Raw genomic sequence first — 20,000 nt, 5'->3', positions numbered from 1 at the left:
CTCTTCATTTTTCGTTCCTTCACCATCTCCCACTGCTCTCTGTAACTTCTTCTCTTTTTTTCTTTCTCCTCCCTCCAATATCTTCTCTTTTTTTCTTCCTCTTCCCTCCTGTTTTCTTCCTCCCCCCCTTTTCTCTCACCTTGGCGTCCTTATTTTTTTCTTATACTGTTAACCCCTTCAGCCCGAGCACGTCATCTGTTTTACCTGTGCTCCTGCCGTACGAGATTACGTGGATTAGAGAAACACCCGGGACAGAAATGAAGTAGGTGAAGGACCGTCATCATCATCATCATCATTGTTTCTATTATTTTTTTATCATTATTATTATTATTATTATTATTATTATTATTATTATCGGTCTTTTCCTCCTCCTTCTCCTTCTTCTCCCTCTTCTTCTTAATTATTATTATTATTATTATTATTATTATTATTATTATTATTATCGGTCTTTTCCTCCTCCTCGTCCTCGTCGTCCTCCTCCTCCTCATCCTTCTTCTCCCCCTTCTTCGTCTTCTTCTTCTTAATTATTATTATTATTATTATTATTATTATCATTTATATTATTGTTATTCTTTTTATCCAAGCAGGTTCAAAGTACTAAGTAATTTCAGCTCTGTCCCTGAAGGTAGTGGCAGTGATGGAGAGTCTGGACAGTAGTAGTGAAGGGTGTTATGAAGTCCAGAGTCTCGCCAGTGCTGTATAAAATCCTCTGAAAATAGTGAGGAAAATATAAATAGCACTAGTGAATTCGCAGGCTGGATTCTCTCTCTCTCTCTCTCTCTCTTACCTTCATCTTCTGTTAATCTATTCACCTTGCCATACCTTTCTTCCTCAGTTCTCATTATATCGCCCTTTCCTTCCCCTCCTCCTCTTCCTCCTCCTGCCTTTCTTCTTCCGCCCTCATTTTCTCCTCCCCTCATTATCCTTTCTGTAATCTCTTTCCTTGGTTCTCTAAATGCTTTGTTCTGAGCCACTCTCCTCTCTCTTTCACTTCCTTTCTGTGTGTGTGTGTGTGTGTGTGTGTGTGTGTGTGTGTGTGTGTGTGTGTGTGTGTGTGTGTGTGTGTGTGTGTGTGTGTGTGTGTGTGTGTGTGTGTGTGTGTGTGTGTGTGTGTGTGTGTGTGTGTGAGAGAGAGAGAGAGAGAGAGAGAGAGAGAGAGAGAGAGAGAGAGAGAGAGAGAGAGAGAGACCAGTATAGTCTGACTCATTGACTAGCGAAGGACCCCAATGCCCAGTGAAATTTGTGGAACTTACTGCCACACAGGAAGAAATGAGGGGGACAGGGGAAGAACGGCGAGGATGTGGGTTCAGCAGAAGAAACAGTACATGCATCGGGACTTAACCCAATATTATTGTGGAGTATTTTATGAGTCAGTTGCAACCTTAACTACATACAGGTGTGGCTGACAAGGAACTATTTGACTATTGACTCGCGTATTATTCTGCTTGTGTCATCTTTCATCACCTGACTCACCTACCGACTGCCCAAGTGACTTATTTAACCCGAGGCGTCCCGTCGACGTATGGGTACGTTGCAACATTTTGCATTTGCCAGTCCCGACGATGTACTGATACGTTGTGCAATTGCAAGGTTCATAATTTGCTCAATTTTCAATTTTTGAGTGAGATTTTTTGTACGTGTACATAGGACACCTTCCTCTATTCCTCTACAAGATGCCAAGCAGGAACAATGCCTTAAACCACATAACCTCCCCTCCCCCCCGCACGCCATTGTCTCGGCAATTCATCTGTTACCAGTGACCTGGCCAATAAAGACATTCAAGGCCATAGTGATTCCCCAATCGATGACAATGTGGAGGACAAAGTTTACATAGCATTAGAGGAAGAAACAGTCAGAAATGATGATCAGGTAATGTGGCAAAAAAAGGTCAGGTATGGTGATGAGTTAGTGAGTGAAACAATGCTTATAATGCCTATATTACCGTTTGAAAACCAATATACTCTCGTACTACATATAAATTCGTACCACAAATAAATAAATTCCGTTTATGAGTGGTGAGAAATAGTTACCCTCCCATAGAACTCGTTTTCTTTGGTGCCAGCCTGCTAGAAAACCCAGTAAGGTAAGGAGGTACTGCTATCTCGATCGAGTATTTTAAACCTCAGGTGAGCGATTTCTCTATGAATTTTCGATGTTTCTCACCGAAAGTGGAGGTTTTAGCCAAAAAATATTTTTTCAAAAATACCTTGGGATTGAGGGGTGTCAGAGGTGCGAAATAGCTCGGGACGTGACGGGTTAATGACTCACTGGCTGCTGGACAATGTTAACAGCTTCTTATTTATTAACAACAGCCAACCGAGCGACTAACTGAAGACTGATTTACCCTCTCATGGTCTAGTCAATTTCAATACATTAACATTATTCCATTTAACGTCGGATGATTTTATTCAGGTAAGTGTGGGGCATAGAAGCCTGAGTGTTAACCTGACAAACTAGTGGTTTCTTAGCTTCTAAATTAACTACCTGAGTTAATTAACTTTCTGATTAAATTGACTAACTGAAATAATGAATTTACTGACTAAATTAACTAACTTACTGACTATATTAACTAACTTGCAAACTAAATTAAATAATATAAAGAATAACTTACTGACAAAATTAGGTAACTGACTAAATCAACTAACCTGCTGACTAAATTAACTTACTAAACTGACTAAATTTTATGACAATTATTTCAAATCATAAGTGGCAACTCATGATTAACTGCCTGATTAAATGATTTTCTGTCTGGATGAACTAAATAACTACTCATTAAGTCTTTCAGCCCAGGGACGTAATTTCTACTTTGTCCTTGTCACTACCATATGACTTTATTTAGTTTAGGAAGAACACCCTGGCAGTGAGGCGATTAATGAAGGCAACAGCTATGATCCAGTACAAAAATTATCTCCAGAACGGAATAATACGGCGTGGGGTCAGCATAAATAAATAAATAAATAAATGAATGAAAGATGTCATCGTGTTGAGGGGTTAACTAGCAATGACCTGACTATTTATTGTGACTGACTGGTAACACTAAATTTATTCTAAGATATTTAATAAGAAAGAAAAGAAAATGTGAAATACGCAGTGGTCTCGTTACATAAATATACAACTTTTTATACCAAATCTTTCTCGCTAATTTCCTTGAATCGATTAGCTTTTTTTTTTTCTCTCTCTCCTTCTTTATTTCCTTTCCATTTTCTATCTCTGAGTTATTGTATCCACTTTAGGAGAGACATTTTGAGCTAGAGGAGTTTACACTAGCCTACATCCAGCACTTCACCATTAAAGATCTGCCCTAACTTGAATAAAATCGTCTCGCGGTTTGTAGATTAGAATACAAAGCACGTCACCGCATATCGGAATAAGAACAAAAAAATAAAATAAAATAAAATAAAATAAAATTCTCTCTCTCTCTCTCTCTCTCTCTCTCTCTCTCTCTCTCTCTCTCTCTCTCTCTCACGCATTATCATTGTTCTTCCATAATCTCCAGCCTAAGGTCACAGGTCAAAGGTCAGACAGAGGTGACGACGCCGGTGCAGGTGCAGGTAAGTGATTGATTTCTCTCTTTCACACTTTTTTACTTTTTTCTCCAATCTAAGAGTCTTTTCTACCTTTCCCAGCCGCCTACCTCATTTTTGTTGCTGTGTCTTTCCTGACCCATATATATCAACTGTGTTTATCTTTGATCTAACCTTCTTCCATTATTTTTCTGACAGTTTATTACCTCGATTTCTCTCTATATAGACTTTATTTTTTCCTTTTTCACAGTATCTAACATAATATCGTAGCCCATCCTTTCTGGCCTTCAATCATCAACTGTTTATCTAGCTATCTATTCATATATCTGTATCTCCATTACAGATATAGATATATTTTTTCTACACTTTCCTTCTGACTCTTATGTTATTTCAGCTTTTTTACATTTTTAGTGTCGTTCCTGACCGTCTTTTGATTTTTTTTTTCTATAAATAGGTTTCTTCCTACTTTTGTTTAGTATCCCACTTTTCATTTCTATTTCATCACTTATGATCATTTTCCTCCAGACAAGCTTTTTTTTTTTCTTTTTAAGTATATCTCATTAAAGTACTTCATTTTCTGACCCCATTTATTATTATTATTTTTTTTAAATTTACGTTTCTGTATGTCTTTAGCCTCATTTTTTTTCTTTTTTACTATTTATTTTTAGACCGTGATTTTTAGACCCTTTTTTCCACGTAAGTTTTTTGCTACCTTACCCTTACCCCCCCTCCTTTTTTTTTTTTTTTTTTTTACTGTGTCTCTTCTGATCCTCTGGCATTAGTATGATCCTTTTCTCTGGTCAAGTTTCTTACTGCAGTTTCATTATTATCTCACTTTTTACTGTCTCTCTAGTGATGCTCTCTAATCAGCCGTTTCTCCCTTATTCATGTTTCTTTCTGCTCCTTTCTTTTTTTTTTTTTTTTTCACTTTTGAACTGTTCCTTTTCTGATAATTATATTATTTTTTTTAAATAAATAAATTGTCGTCTTTCTAACATTCCCGTAGTATTTCACCAATGTACTGTTGCTTTTCTGACTTTTTTTTCTGACAATTATTTCTCTTCCTATGAACACATTTACTGTCTTTAGGCTACCATTGGACGATGCCTTTTACTAACGGAAAATTTAGTAGTCAGAAAGTTTAAAGCTGTCTCAATTACTCTTTAAAATATATGAAATCTCCTCCCATGATTGAAACAGTGTAGATTTAACTGGAATTCTGTAAAATACACAAGCCCGTTCATGGCAGGGAGAGGGTTAAGGTCTCTTTTTGTTCCCCCGCCCCTATCTTTTTTTCTTTTTTGTTATCTCGCACTTTGTACTGCTTCCCTTTCTGACACTCTTCTGGGTCTTTTCTGTATCTATCTAGGTTTCTTTATATAATTTCTTTAGTATCCCCGTGATATTCCATTTTTCTTTTGCATTTTTCAGCCTGGCCTTTGTCTGTATCTTTTCTCCTCTTCTTTGCTATTCTTTTATTTCCCTCCCCTCCTCCTCGCCCTCGCCCTCTCTCTCTCTCTCTCTCTCTCAGTTTATTTGTTCCTTGTTTTCCTCTTATTTTTTCTTTCTTTCTTCTCCTGTCTTAATTTTCTGCATACCTCTCTCCTCCCCACTCTCTTTCTTGTATCCTCCTTCCCTTCGTCCTTCTGTTAATGTCCTCTTCCCGCATGTTATCCTTCTCTTCCTCTTTACTTCCATAATCATTCGTTCCCTACGCCTTCCTTCCTGTTAGCCACATTCTTTCCCCTACTTCCTCTTTTTATCTATCATACCCTCTTCTTCCTCCACTTGTCACCTTTCCTCACATCGTTCTTTAACTTTTCCTCTCTCCTCTTATCCATCTCCTGCTTATCTTTTCTCCTTTATTCATGCTGCTCATCCTTTCGCTTTTATTCATTTTTGATCATACCTTCTCCTTTATTCCCTTTTCGTTTCTACCTTCTTTAATCCTACTTTCCCTCCTCCATTCCTCCCTCTTTTCTTCCTTCCCTTCCTCCTCCTTCTTATTTTCCTTCTTCTCCTCTTTCCTCCTTTCGTCTCTCAAACTTTTCGGCCTCTTGGAAGTCACCGTCAGTATATGCCTTTACATTTTTAAAGCAAACACAGCATACTTGACCTTACTAAAATATTCTTCCCTCAAAGAGTTTAGCTGTCATAGTACAGGGCAATTCCACATGGCTGCCATGAAACTAATCTTAACGCTTTCTGTTCCATAATTTACCTTGGTTAAATAAGCTGTCAAAATACAAGAAGGAACAGCAGATCATAACTCTTCCAGGCTAATCATTTTTAGCTGAAATTTAAAAGGAAGTCATGACCAACGATAGCAAACCCAAAGTAATAACCGCGACAATACAACAACAACAACTACAACTACCACTACTACTACTACTGATGATGATGAAATATGTGAAGAAATGAAGAGGAGGAATTACTTGTAAGTTGTGTGCGGAAACCGGGTTACTGACTGGATAGACGTGGTTTAACGAAAGATCCATCCATAAGAACATACAAAGGTGAGGGAAGTAGATGGGCAGCGGACCCTAAGTGACTGTGTTGGTGGACAGGTGTGTGAAGGAAAGGTTATTTGATGTGGATGGTTGCAGGGAAGCAGGAGGAGGGATATCAGACCACTTATTGACGCAACTGTGAAAAAGAGCAGTGGTTATGGTGGTAGAAGAAATGATGTGGGTCAGAAAGAGATGGTGAAGGTGAATAAACTTTCCAGTGTTGTGTGTATGGTTAGATGTCAGGAAAAAATGAGAGAAAGATGTCTGAAAGTGAGAGCTACTGGAGAATCTGTATCAAGAAGTGGAAGAAGAATGGAAGCAGTTTGTGCATGGTGTGTTTAGAAGTTTCAGGGAAATGCGCGGCACAAGAAGGGTGAATGAAAGGAAAAGGAGCCTGTGTATTGTGTAGTAGACTGAAAAGACCAAAGAGGGGATGACAAAGAAAAATGCAATGAATAGATAGTATTTGCAAGAAGGGCGTGTGCGAGAGTGGGAGGAATACAGGAAGAGGTTCAATAAGTTGTGACAGGTACGCAAGCTGGAGAGTAAGTCTTTCAAGCATCGTCCACGTTTCACTGTTGCAAGGCTGTCTTCACCTCCATGCTTACATTCGTATTTCTCGTCCCTCCACTTTATTTCCCTGGCACCCTCCTTCCTTGCTGCATCCTTCCTTTGGCTAATCTTTCATAGTATCGCCTTGGTTCTTATCAATGGAAAATACTGTAACCATCCCACACCTTCCATTTCACTATCATACTGGTTCAGCCTATAATGCATTTTTTCCTCTTTCAGACACCATCATTTAGCTAATTTCTACTTTCACTGTCAAATTTTGTCGTTCACACACGTATTACCATTGTTCTCTACAAGATTCTGCAACTTCCATTCCACATCCGTTATTAATACAGTACCACCTGCAGGAAAGATGCAGACAGAAACCACTCGGTATTTTCTCTCTACACAACCATCTCCCTACTAACTGCCTGCTCTTTAAATTCTCTCATAACTCCATCCAGAAACAAATTAAACCCATGGTAATAGCACAAACCTGCTTCAATCCAACAATCAAACTGAATCTCACCCTTATTCCACCATCCGCTTTCCCAGACACTTTTGCTACATCATACACATTTTGGATGGCTTTGAGTAATCTTTCATCTACCCTATATGACCCTAATTTCTTTCACAGTGCTTGTAGATCTTCTGTATCATATGCTTTTTCCAGATCCATAAATGCTACAAACAACCTTTCAAGAATTTCTTAGCCAGGTCTCTTGGTACAAGTATCTGATCAACACATCCTCAGTTCTTCCTACATCCACCCTGCTCCTCACACACCAAATATAAAACTATGCACCTTTCTATTACAGCCCGTGGCTTTGACATATCCTCCCATCACAAATGCCATGAGCAAGAGTTCAATGATACTTCTCTCCCGGCTGAGGCGGTGGAAACCGTTACATGAAGTAATGTGAAACGCACAACAAAAGACTATGAGACGGAACGGTACTCTCAGTCGCTTGGGGTGGAATGAGAAATATGGAAGGCAGGACAGAATGCCGGCATAGGATTGTCGGCAAACTGTCCCTGACACACACACACACACACACACACACACACACACACACACACACACACACACACACACACACACACACACACACACATATACACAACGTTCTTTTTCATTATCCTAGGCCACTGTCCACTACTCTCAGGGCGGCAGCAAGGCGGGAGTAAGAGTAGTTGATGAAAGCTTCCGCTGGACGATTTAGGGAATCTAGATGGAGTGGCACTGACCAACTCGACAGGAACATGTTGCTTTGAGGGCACCCCTGTGTCCTGTTTAAGATCCGGACAGGTTTTCTGTCTTGCTCGGTCTCCTTCACAAAATGCTCGGGCACAGGTGGGGTCCGTGCTACTGACTTCTATGAATGAGACAGGGTTTCATTTATGGAGGATGTGCAGTATGGTGGATATGGAATGTGCTGCTGTATTTACCTCATGGGTACTTATTGGTACTTTTCCAAAAAAAAGTCTTCTCCAGAGCTATAATAATGGCGATGGAGACATCAAAAAGTCTGCTCTCTATAGCAGTTTTGCAGGAAGCCTGATGTCAGCTGAAGGTCTGAGGAGTGACTTTAGCAACAAATGGATGAGGTGTAGGGCGCTGAGGCTAAGCTGGAAGAACATGTTATGGCAGCAGACTAAAACTGCCCTGCTCCTCACTGCTTCTATTTTTATTCGCCGTCAATTTATGTACTATCAGTACTCGTTGGTACTTTTGTTGCCTTCTGGGACGGGTGTAACACAACTCACTCTGAGGAATTTGAAGTATTAATGGCTTCCGAAATGTCCGGTCCGTCCAGGTGTTCAGCACTCTACCCCTGATGGTGGCCATCCTTGTCATCATACATTTCATTCCCCTCGCTGATGATAATTTAAATATTCGGTCTAAACTTAAATGCAGTCCTGAATAAATCTTAAAACAACAGGCCAGCGAACAGAGTCACAGGCAGGTTTTTAATCTGAGCATGCACTTATGAATTAATGGGGGATAATTAAGGAGCAAGGAGCGCAGTCATAGACTGGCCGGTAAAACACTGCACCGTAATGAGGTGATATTGCAATAACGCGTTATGAGGGAATGCTGCAATAACGTGTAATATGGCAGTGCTGCAGCAACTTGTAGTATGAGTGCATAAGCTCTTAGTGGCTAAAATAATGGATGATCGTTAGACTGCTTGTTTGGATATTGCTACTAATGCAACTACTACCAAGAATAGTAGTAAGTATAATACTAGCTGCTATCTTGATCATTTTAAGTCTGTTTTCACGTAAAAATATCTGGTGGGCCATTGCCATAAACAGGACAAAGCAAACATAACAAGACAAGGGGCATGTTTAATAGCCGCACATACCCCAACCCTACCCACCACCTCCACGCATCCAAAAATCTGTCCTTTATGATTAGATACACCCTTCAAACACACCCCAGATGCACACTACACACATCTCAGCCACACCTTAAACAAGCTCTAGTCGCATAACAGACACTCCAACAATACTTCCCTCCCATCAACACATCCCCCACAAGGCCTGGACTCCTGTGGGTTCGGCAAAAATCAATGGAAGTGAATGTGTGACGCTAATAAAACACAGTTGCAACTCGCCAGATTTCATCCTTCAAAAAGGTACAGTGAATCAGTGAGTGAGTGAGTGACACAGAGGCACACACTAGACTGAGCCGTTCCAATGGGAGCGGCAAAAATATCAAGACCCTCAACAGATCACTCTGTAAAACTGGCCACACAGTCGTTCAGCCATCGTGTAACCCATCGACTTCGTGTGTCCACCTCTCAGGCAAAAACATTCACGTGTGTGTGTGTGTGTGTGTGTGTGTGTGTGTGTGTGTGTGTGTGTGTGTGTGTGTGTGTGTGTGTGTGTGTGTGTGTGTGTGTGTGTGTGTGTGTGTGTGTGTGTGTGTGTGTGTGTGTGTGTGTGTGTGTGTGTGTGTGTGTGTGTGTGTGTGTGTGTGTGTGTGTGTGTGTGTGTGTGTGTGTGTGTGTGTGTGTGTGTGTGTGTGTGTGTGTGTGTGTGTGTGTGTGTGTGTGTGTGTGTGTGTGTGTGTGTGTGTGTGTGTGTGTGTGTGTGTGTGTGTGTGTGTGTGTGTGTGTGTGTGTGTGTGTGTGTGTGTGTGTGTGTGTGTGTGTGTGTGTGTGTGTGTGTGTGTGTGTGTGTGTGTGTGTGTGTGTGTGTGTGTGTGTGTGTGTGTGTGTGTGTGTGTGTGTGTGTGTGTGTGTGTGTGTGTGTGTGTGTGTGTGTGTGTGTGTGTGTGTGTGTGTGTGTGTGTGTGTGTGTGTGTGTGTGTGTGTGTGTGTGTGTGTGTGTGTGTGTGTGTGTGTGTGTGTGTGTGTGTGTGTGTGTGTGTGTGTGTGTGTGTGTGTGTGTGTGTGTGTGTGTGTGTGTGTGTGTGTGTGTGTGTGTGTGTGTGTGTGTGTGTGTGTGTGTGTGTGTGTGTGTGTGTGTGTGTGTGTGTGTGTGTGTGTGTGTGTGTGTGTGTGTGTGTGTGTGTCCCTGCTCTGCTTGCCTTTGGGATGGAACTGTTTCATCAACTAAAAAAAAATAATAATAATAATCCAGTCCTTACCATCTGCATTTCCGCATTTACTTCATTCATCCATTTTTACCCTGATAGTTTATTTTTGCCTCCTAAGCTTCATACATTCTTCTCTCACCAGGTTATATTCAACTGTCTTCTTATTGGCTTGATATGTCTCGTTGCGTCTTCACGCTCATTCTCATGTATTTTTTTCACCACCCTGTTCATATCCATTCACTCCATATGACCATACTCTATTCTTCTTTCTTATTAACTTCTTTCTTCCACATCTGGTTCTGGTGAGGAACGCCATCTCGCAGTGGGACCGATATCGTCAAGCATCTCTGCTACCTAATTCTTGTATACAAATGTCCCTCACCTCCCACCCTAACCCACAAAAGAAGGTGGTGGATTGCTAATTCAGCCCGTAGTCTTCCGGGTTCACGTTTTGATGAACTTGGGGATACAAATACTACACATACTGCTCACATCTTTGACAAATCTTTAGGTTTCTTATCGTATCCAAGCAATGCAATTAATTTATTTTTAATCCTTTCTCATACTACTTCTCATAATCTCACTTCCGGCTCCTATGGGCCATTACATTCTACACTTCCTCTGTACACTCAGCAACAAAAGTCCTACACAGCTCATATTCGTATGGTAGTTAAACTCTGAAGCATCTGAGGTTCCAGCACTACTACCACAAACCTCAGCTTCATTCCTCGAATCTCAGATGCTTCATGGTCAAACTAGGATTGTGAGCTATGTAGGACTATTGTTGTTGGGTGTATATAGTGTACATATACTTCTCTTTTCCAATACTGCAACATGGTACTTGAAACCATCCATCATATCAAGTCTCCGCTCACCAACACTCCACAATAGATCAACTCTCACCGCTTACAGATTCTCATAAATTTCTTAACCAATATGCAAACATCCCGTTTACTATTAACAAAGAACACAACATAATGCTTACATCAAATGTGAAGCACTTCATTCCTCACCATTAAGCAACTGATTTCCTCAACTTCCCATCCTTTGTTCCTACTCATACAATATGCTTCTCCAGTATCATTTTTATTGTAAAAGCGTGATCAACACTTCCCTTACTACTTCGGAGAACAACGAGTTCATTGGTCAATAGACAATTCAATCTCGGTCTTACTTAGTCTACTGTACCAGTTTTCTACCAAATTAATTTTCCTACAACATTCAGCAGATTTTTTGCACAATAAAGTTTTATCTCACCTTCGGTCATATTTATTTTCGTAAACACATACAATCACAGCCTTCGCCCACTTCACTGGTACTGCTTTATTCATCAAGGTTTTTCCACCACCCTGCTTTTGTCATTCTCATTTAGTACTTCAAAACAGTTCTTTAATCTGTCCTTTATTTCTCATTTGCCAGCATTTTTCCGCTTCTCTCTCTCTCTCTCTCTCTCTCTCTCTCTCTCTCTCTCTCTCTCTCTCTCTCTCTCTCTCTCTCTCTCTCTCTCTTTAATTCTTTCGACGTTCATTCTTCCATTTTCCCACCTCTTTCCAATATAGCTTTCTATTTCCAGAGAATTTTAAAGGAATTTTCTTTTAAACTCACCACTTACCATTCTCTTCTTTCTCTTTTATTATATCACTGTGCAATTCTTACTCCCAGTATGCAGAATATCCTCTTTCTTCCTACTCAACACCCTTGCAACACAACTCACAACAGTAGCATTCGTAACTAGACACTCGCTGAATGTATTCTACAATATTTTCCATTGTTCCCAGCTCACTGACCGTAATTTCTCCTCCGCCCTCCGCTAAATTCATCTGCAACTGCTTTGTTCTTCAATCTTCCACATTTATTCGTCCAAAATGTTATATTATAATAATATTATGTCATAGGAACAATAATTTGAATCACTAAGAGAACTATTAATAATTATAAAAGAAAAAAAATAACATTCTATCAATTCAGCTATTTATTATGTGTCTGTTTATGGCCACAAACGAAATCATTCATGTTTTTCTGTCTTCATCCACCAGGCTGCCCTCTCTCCAACTCACACACCCCTCACTCATATACCTTCCACCCCATCCCTCCATCTCATCCTTGCCTCTGCTCCTTTCACCTCGCTCATATACACTCCCCTAGTCAGTCACTAATTCTCCATTCTCCATTTGGCAAAACCATCTCAAGGTACTTCTCCGAATGATTTCCAGCACACCCACATCATCTTCACAACTTCTATTCTATTTGTCATTTGTCTATCTGTCTTTCCACGTAACTGACCATGTTCCTCCAGACAGTTCAACTCTGCTCCTCTCAATCTTGACTGTCTTTCACCAGAATCCAAGTTTCACCTCCATAACTAAGAAAGGGGATTACAATATTGTCATGCAGCGACCCGTTTACTTTAATGCTCACTTTCCTGTTCCTTTTTACTGGTACCAGTGAACTTGCAACCTGTCTTCCCTGCTGTACCCTTGCATGCATTTTATCCTCTAAGCTTTCATCCTTGTTCTTCACACTTCCTAAATATCTGAAGTTCCTCACTTTCGCCCTTTTCCTAACATACAGGTCCACTTGTTAGGACTCCATATTATAATTACAAATCATAATAGATAGATAGATAAATAGATAGATTGAGAGACAGATAGAAGCAGCAAGTCAGATGATGAGAAGGTATTGTGTCTCTCTATCTATCTATTTATCTATCTATCACTCCGAGACTTCATTCCTCTCAAAGACCACATTTAGATTTCGTTTCTAAACCAAATTTCCAAACTCATTCATTATGCCTCTTAATCTGACTCACCTTCCCTTAACGGTAAAGTATTATCAGCAAACAACAATATTGACAATTTCCGCACCCTGTCCTCTCTCACCAAGGATAACCCACCATCCACTGCCTTACTTTGTACATTTTTTCTGACATCAAACACACGATTGCCGACTGGTATAGGTAAACTGTATAAGGCAACGCCGAGAGAAAAAGTGTTTGATACCACCTTACTGTACATATACATGAACTTATAACTGGCAAAACCACAATCGTCCAAGTCCTGCTGAAGTGATAATGTGTCTAAGCTGTCCGTTGTGATGTCATAGTCAAGGCAAAGAGCGGCTTTTAAGTTTACGTGCAAACAGGAGAAATGCGCTGCAGAAACGTTACAAGTCTTTCAGCGGATTACAAGGCTTATGACCGTGGCGATGAGGGCAAGTAAGAACACCAGCACCAACACCAATGAAGGAAATTTTTTTGCTTCCGGTAAATAGAATATAAAATGCAACCTTGATCAATACCATAAATACCTTACTTTTCCAGGCTATGAGGGTGATGTTGATGATATAATAATTAAAAAAATAAAAACAAAAACAATAATAATGATAATAGCTAATCATCATCACCATCACCGGACCTCCTTTCCCACCCAAGGGCTAATAATAATAATAATAATAATAAACAATACTACTACTACTACTAGTAACGATACCAGAGTAAGGGAAACCAACTTATATTAATGTAAATATTTCTTCTTTCGAAACTTCTGCCCCAATTACGATGTTATTATGAGTGCAAAAAAGCAGCAGAGAATATGTTAGCGTTTTATTATTATTATTATTATTATTATTCAAAGTTCTATTACAAAGAGATGCGTATGTGTGCATGTTTTTACTAAATCAATAACTAAGATTCTTTATGGGAATTTTTTAACCATCCACAGGTTGTTGTTGGATGTTGTTTTGATATACTTTCCCTACCCCTCCCCACAGCTAAATAAATATTGATATATTGAAATTTTGCCATTGTGAAGATAGGAGGGATGGCAAAAGAATGTTAGTGAGTCACAGACAGAGGTGTTGCTTTGATTAGTGTGATACATAAAGCATCCCGCTGAACCCAAGTAGACAGAGTGAAAATTTACTGACAGATTGGTGAGCGGATGGCAAGGCAGAAGACAGGCTGTGTGCTTTAGATTTTTGACTGCGATAACCGTAACGTTAGTACTCGTTTGAAGAAGATGAAGTTGTAAGGAACACATATGGATTTGAAAAAGGATCACAGTGAGAAAGACGGACAGATAACGTAACGAGTACTTAGAATATGTACACCCTCTCAAAAAATTTTCGGCACCCCTTGCTCTGATACCCTCCGTAACAATCACTGTTACAGACGGCGAGAATACGTGGTGTGGTTGGTACCCTGGTACATCTCTCCTTCTCCCACTGGATTTCATCATTAGCAGACGAATTAACAAACACCAGCAACACAGGGCCAGGGATACCAACCACGCACCGTAATGCAGGAGATGATTCAGAATGCCTCGTGTGGTGTGGCAGAATGTATCGTGCCGTAAGGGTGCCGAAATTTTTTTTTATAGCCTGTACATGGGGTGGCTGACAGGTTACTGCAAATGATACAGAATGCCTAAGCTATAACATAAAAGCAATGTGGGTGAAGACACAGCGGACGAAGGATTTTTTATTTGAGTGGGTTATAAACAGAGATATGTGATGTTTCCATGGCTGTTCAGTGTGTATACAGATGGTGTAATAATAAAAAGATGAAGAATAAACGATTAGAGACTAAACTGGAATTATAAGTAAAAATGTATAAGTGTTAATTAATGACTTGGCTAACTACTTATGATGATATGCTACTTTATGGGTACGGAATGGAAGGTACAGGGACTGGTCAGTGTATTTAGGAATGTATCTGACCGACGCATTTTGGGAGTATATTTAAGGACGAGAAATGCAATGGTATTTGCGAGAGGCATCAGTACTAGCGTTTTGTAAGTGAAGCTGTGTTTAAATGTACAAGATGATTTACATATCAGGGAAAAGTATGCAGCAGGGCTGCAGGACGGACGAGGTAATGGGGGAGAGGCGGCCCATGGACAGGAAAGTGACAGCCGCGCTGAAGCCGGTGATATGGGGTAGAAAACTGAGTACTGAATAAAAAAAGTTTCGTGCATGATGATGGCTTCGTGACAACTTTGACTTCTGGAGTAAGTCAGGGACAATGCTTAAGGGACAGAAGTCACGTCTGAAGTCGATAAAGAATTACCTGTGGACCGTATGTGGATTTACCTCAAGAGATAGGTGATCAACCCTTGGTGGATCTTGGGACTGCTCGGTGGGTAACATATGAATAATTATCATGGAGTGGGTGCACTAATTCACTGATAATGCGAGTATTAACAATGGTAATGACTCTAGTTACAGTTACTGCTGATAAAAACATTTCCAAAGATTTTATTGATAAATATAAACTTTCTATAATGCCACAAAATGCCAGACAAAAAAAAAATTATATACAATATGGCAGACAAACACATCAACATCAACAAATTTTTAAGGCAGAGTTTCTTAATCCAGTTCCTCATTCTCTTTCCTCTGTGAGTCTCCCTTCTCTTCTCGTTTCCCCACACTTCATTCCTTCCGACTTTCCTGCCGTTCTTTCTGTCGATAGTAATTTCCTACATCCCTCCTGTTCCCTTTTCTCCTATCCATTTCTCTCTCTCTCTCTCTCTCTCTCTCTCTCTCTCTCTCTCTCTCTCTCTCTCTCTCGCTCGCTCGCTCGCTCTCTGCGGCCAAGATTTTCACTTTTTCCTCCCGTCGTTTTTGCCTTCGCTAATTTCCTCGCTTCCTCCCTCTGCTCTCGTCTTGCCTCTCTGCTGTATTCCCCTTCCTCGTCATCCGTTTTTTTCCCCCTAACTCCATTCATCCGGTGACTTATAGTTTATTTTTGCTACTTCCGGATGATTTTATTGACTTTGGAGAGACTTTTTCAGAACCAGGAGGCAGATATTATAGTGCTCATCAATCTCTTCAGCACAAGGGTCTATGTTCACTTAAATACAGGAAGAATAAAACATAAATAAAGTCTCCGGATTAAAGAGGCTACTTTCCCGCCACTCACAAAAGCCTGGTGGTGTATTGGTCAGACGACACCAGTTAGAATGGAGGTGTTTCTTTCTGCTTGGGTTCGAAATTCTGGAAGATGCCTAGGTTCTTCGATTACATAATGCAAGCCAGGGTGAAGCTTGGTCACCTTTAAGCATTCATATCTACAGTAGATTAGTCTCGGGTCCTCTGCAACTCGGGATAACACGAGATTCACTGCTACCTTTCTTTCATCGTCACTTCCCTTCTCTTTTATCTCTCAATTTTATATCTTCAATCTCATTTAGAAGCTCGTACGCACTTTTTACCTTTTCTTCTATATATCATCTCCATCTTATTTTTCCCTGACACGTCACCTTCTTTTAATCTTATATCCTTCTTTTCATGCCCATTTCTCCTTGTTTCCCACTGATTATTTTATACTGCATTTTGTACTGATTAAACTTTTCGTCTCTGCTCTCATCTAAAGCTTGTGTGTTAGATGATTTCTCACTTTCTTATCTCCTCCCTTTCTCTGGTATCTCTTTTATCTCCCTTAATACTCTTCTGCCCCTCTTATCTCCTTTTTTTTCCTCTCTTATCCCATTATTTTCCTTTCTTACCTCTTCCTGCTTTCTGTGTCCGTCTCACCTCCTCCTTCTCCACCACTTTCCCTGTCATCTTCCTTTCTCGTCTCCGCCCATTAATTATCCTCTCTTTCCCTCTGCACATCTCTACCTCTATCCTTACCTTCCCTTTCTCTTCTCCTTTCCTTTCATTTTCTTACCCTCACTGTTCAATTCTCCCTTTCTGATCGCCTCCCTTTTCCACTCAACTCCCTTTCTTCCACCCTTATCCTCCGTTCCCCTCAACCTCTCTCTCTCTCTCCGTCTTTCCTATCTCCCCTTCCTTTCTCTTTGTTTATTCTTTTTCTCTTTCACCCTCCCTTCTTTATGATTACCCTCCATACCTTTCATCTATCACATCTCATCCCCTACCCTATCTCTCTCCACCTCCTTTTCTGATCTCCTCCCTTTCTACCTCATCTCCCTTTCTTGTTTCCCTCCCTTTCTCTCTCATCTCCCTTTGTTTCTCCTCTCTTATCTCCCTCTTTTTCTCTACTCTCATCTCTTATCTCCCCCTCTTCTCTCTTTCCCTCTCATCCCACTTTCTTACCTTCTCTCCTGTCAACTTCCTCTCAAGCCCTCCATTTCTAAACTTTCTCCTTTCTCTTTCATCTCTTATGTCTCCTTCTTTACTCTTTAATCTGCCTTACTTATATCGTCCCTTACACTCTTCCTTTCCTTTTGCTTTCCATTTCTTACCAGTTTCTTTACCTTCCCTACCTCTCATCTCCTTTATCTTACGTTCTCCTGTACCCCTTCATTCTCTTCCTTGTCTCATCCCTTTTCTTCGCTATATCCCTCTTTTCTTCCCCTTTTACCTTTTCCGTTCTCTTTCTTACCTTCTTCCCTACCTTCCCTCCTTTCATCTCCTTTCTTACCTCTTCCCTTACTCTTACTCTCATCTCCTTTTCTTTTTTTTTTCTTTCTTGCTTTCATTCATTCTTTTTTCTTCTTTCCCTTTCTTTCCCTCTTATGTCCCTTTTCCATTTCTTGCCTTACCCTCTTTTTTTCCATTCCCTCTTCTCCTCCTCTTCCCTCCGTTTTTCTATTCCTCATACGTGCTTCCTCCTCCTACGAATTTATAAAGTAGCTCCCATCATGTTCGTCCCTAATCTTTCTCTCTCATCTCCCTCTCTTACCTCCCACTTTCCTCTCTCTTACATCTTCCCTTACCCACTCATCTCCCTATATTGCCACCTTAACCTTCTCATCTCCCTCTCTCACCCTCCCCTTTTCCCTCTAATCTCCTTCTCTTATATCCTCACTTACCCTCCTCATCTCCCTCTCTTACCTCCTCCAATTCTCTCTCGTTTCCCTCTCTTACCTTCTCCTTTTCCCTCTCATCTCCCTATATTACCTCCCTTTCCCCTCTCTCTCATCGCCCCTTCTCTCTGTGCTCCCATTTCTCGTACCCTTCCCCTGTTTTCAATTCTCTGATCACGTTCGTCTCTAATCTCTAATTTCCAGCTGCCTCTACCCTTTTCCCGCAACTAATCACCGACCATCTGATAAGGATTCCCTCTTATCAGCTGTCAGGGAATTTAACGCCTTTCCTGACTCCTTCCTCCCTGGCTGTCTTCTTTGTGTCCTATATTTTCATTCATGCGTTCCATCTGACTATATGATTCCACTTCCTCGGCCCCTACTATCCGCTGACGTCTTTCTAAATTTATTCTTAATATTTCAAGGCGATATTAGTCAACTTAGTATTAGAGAGGTTGATGAAGGCCGTATCAGTTCCCTACGGAGAAAAAAAAAATCTGAATATCGTCTGAGGATTGCCGAGATAAAAATAAATAAGCAAAGCAAAACGCCGCATCCCCATTCCGCATCAGGAGACTATGAAACTCGGGTGGCGAAAAATTAATTATATCACAGTTAACCTTAAAATGTTTTCTGTAGCGCTCCCGGCTGCTGTGACAACACTTTCTCTTAAAACCATTTCAACATCCAGGACACAGTGCATCGTGTCTAATCCCAGCGAGATGTGGAGTGGAAAAAAGGGACGTCACCACACTGAAGGGGCTAAGGCTGATTTATTTACTATTATGGACAGCTACAGTCATTAGTTCCTTCATATGAGAATTATGTCAGAACCACATGACATCTTCACAAACTAATAATCAAAAGGTTTGGAATCTCGCTTGATTAGGTAGGAACCTAAGAAACGCGGAGGGATTATTGACTTGAGCCCAAACCCTATGTTATTTGTCTACAAGCTTTTATCATCCCTCGTGATTCCTGAGAGCTCATTTTCCTTCCGTTTCATACGTCTTATTCCTCTTTTCTCTCTTTCCCCACCCACAGATTCGTGCTTAAATAACTGTTTCATTTCCTTTTACTTCCTCCCATGTCCTCAGTGTCATCTTTCTGTGCATTATCTTGACATGCTTTTATTATGCTAAATCCTTTCGTCTTTATACCAAGCCGACTCCTTAATGTGTATTTTATCTGACATTCATTTTACGTTCTATTTGTCCTATTTCCCTTTCTCTCGCTTATCTTTCTTTCCATTTCCTTTCTCCTCTCCTCCGAGCCATCCCATAGCTCTCACGTCGCTTCCCCCCTCCACTCCAACCCACGCCCCCCTCCCATCATCATCCGCGCCCCACCCAACTCATTTCCTGGATATTCAAACCCTTTTCCGCCTCCTGCTCATCCCTTCCTCTCCCCCAGACAGCGGCTCCTTCCCACAGCCCTTGGACTTGAGAGAACCTGGTCTGCGCTCTTACCCTTGACGGAAATCTTTTCCTGCAGCACTTAAGCCTTGACAGAGCGTTTCCTTCGCTCTTGAACTAGGCTGTACTTTCCTGTTTACTCAACTTATTCTCGTATCTCCTTCTTACTGCCGCACCTCTTTCACAGAACTTTCACTCTGCATTTAGACTTGCTGGAACCTTTCCTGTGCATGCTCTTGAGGCTGCTAGAACCTTTCCTTTCTTCTTAATCTTGATAGAACTTCCTTCTATTCTCATCCTTGACAAAAGTTCTTTTAACCTGAAGATAACATGCTCTTTGCTCCTCGTCCATTAGAGCGTCTTTCTAAGTTCACTACTACATCACAGTAGCGAAAACACCCATACTCTTTACAGGTTGCCATTAAGTATTCCTATATAGCTGTCTGAGAAAAGCGGATCATTCAATATCGACATATTTAAAAAAAATATGCATATATTCGTACAGAAATAAGAATTTCTTTATCAACATTTTCCCTCAAGTCAACATAAATAACAGATACTCTACCACCATGCACACAAAACATTCTCACCAGATCACGTTTTCTTTACCCTTCTCATATCTTTATAATCTTGGCATAAGTCTACTGCACGCTCGCCCTTACCACCCTTGTCTGATATTT

This window comes from Coenobita brevimanus, chromosome 93 (assembly GCF_032717465.1).
Source record: "Coenobita brevimanus isolate Jiangsu-jjx chromosome 93, ASM3271746v2, whole genome shotgun sequence".
Taxonomy (NCBI): Eukaryota; Metazoa; Arthropoda; class Malacostraca; order Decapoda; family Coenobitidae; genus Coenobita; species Coenobita brevimanus.
The sequence above is the reverse complement of the archived record's forward strand: the minus strand, read 5'-3'. Positions refer to the sequence as shown.